The sequence below is a fragment of the Pithys albifrons genome, chromosome 1 (genome assembly GCF_047495875.1).
Source record: "Pithys albifrons albifrons isolate INPA30051 chromosome 1, PitAlb_v1, whole genome shotgun sequence".
Lineage (NCBI taxonomy): Eukaryota > Metazoa > Chordata > Aves > Passeriformes > Thamnophilidae > Pithys > Pithys albifrons.
In genome coordinates this window covers 65,393,401-65,394,867 of record NC_092458.1, presented here as the reverse complement: position 1 = coordinate 65,394,867, position 1,467 = coordinate 65,393,401, and the positions used below count along the sequence as shown (strand labels likewise).

The 1,467-nt window shown below is 53.0% G+C and overlaps 2 non-coding genes across 2 annotated transcripts; both read right to left on the bottom strand.

Annotated features, from left to right (window-relative positions):
* Positions 1-854: 854 nt before the first annotated feature.
* TRNAV-AAC (transfer RNA valine (anticodon AAC)) lies at positions 855-927 on the bottom strand. Its single transcript has one exon. It is a non-coding gene; the product is annotated as a tRNA-Val (tRNA).
* Positions 928-1,180: 253 nt separating this feature from the next.
* TRNAN-GUU (transfer RNA asparagine (anticodon GUU)) lies at positions 1,181-1,254 on the bottom strand. The gene has a single exon. It is a non-coding gene; the product is annotated as a tRNA-Asn (tRNA).
* Between the last annotated feature and the right edge of the window lie 213 nt (positions 1,255-1,467).

Below are 1,467 nucleotides of genomic sequence, written 5' to 3'. Positions count from 1 at the left end.
CCTTCCTGACAAGAGCAATCGTGTCTGTGTTCCTTTTGCAGAACTGTACAGCTCCTCTTCTTGGTGTGAGTCCCTTCGTGCTCAGAGCAAAGCATGGTACCTTTTGAGCAGTTCATGCAGCTTTTAAGTGTGTTCTGTGCTTTAAAGTCTGCCGGGATTTGGTCTCAGAGTGGAAGAACTTACAGTCTAAGTATAGACTAAGACAGAGGGTGGACAGAGCAAAAGAGAAAATAAGGTTAATGGGATTACAAGGCTGATGAAATTTGCGGCACACTTTGTTTTGCAGCACTGTGCACAAAACATGGTGTGGTTGTGAGGGAAGCTGCATGGCACAGAACATGGAGCCATGGGGATCAGGAAGGAAGGAGATGCTGGGAAAGGAGTGGGCAGAATCTGGGATTTGGGTACCTACAGCTTACGTTTTCAACAGAGAGGCTGAAGAAACCCTCAGGAGATGCTTCTCTCTGGTCATGGGTCTATATTACCCTTTTTATGTAAATGACTATTTAAAGGGGCTTGAATAATGCCCAATGTAGGGACTTGCAGATTTTGTCCCAAGTTTTCTGATGATCACACCATTTCAGCTGACAGGCGTTTCTGCTCAGGGCCATCCTTCCAGGGGAACTTCGTTTCCAAGGAGAAGCTCGTGTGTGGGAATGAAGCGCAGCTTCAGCACAGAGCTCCCAAGCCTTGCCCTTGCTAGGGGGGCACTCGCGGCACTCCAGGTGGCTGCTTTCCCTCTCCCACTGGCGCGCTCCTCGCGCGGGATGGGACGTGCCCATATGGCCAGTGGCGCGTTCTAAAGGTGGAACCGGGAAAAACGACATCCATGGTGACGGGGAGAAAAATTACGATGTTTCCGCCCGGTTTCGAACCGGGGACCTTTCGCGTGTTAGGCGAACGTGATAACCACTACACTACGGAAACTCCCGATGTGCAAAATGGGTCTGGCGCCCCACTTGAGCGATTGCAAGAACCATCCCCGAATACCAGAGCCATTGCGTGCTGCGTATGCAACTGTTTCCGGGGGTCCAAGTAGAGCGAGATCGTAGGGCTGAAAGGCGGTCTCGGACAGCTCCCGGCGGCATAAAGGCAGCGCGGCGCTGACTCTGCCGCCACGACAGCGCTCTTGCTGGAAGGGACGAAAAAGACGCCATCACACTACCAAAACGTAGAGCCCCGTCCCTGGGTGGGCTCGAACCACCAACCTTTCGGTTAACAGCCGAACGCGCTAACCGATTGCGCCACAGAGACGCGCTGACTTCTACTTTTGCCGAACCGCACCTGCTTCCTCTGGCAAGCGGGCCCGGGCGTGGACTTTGTGCTCCCGCTGTTCCTCTCCACTTTGAGAGGCTGGAAGTGGGTGGGTTTGGGATTTTTCATCACCAGCAGGAGCAAAGGATTAGGAGACAGTGGACGAGCAGAAATTAGTGGTTAAAGTTCTGCCTGTTGGTGGGACAGCCTGAA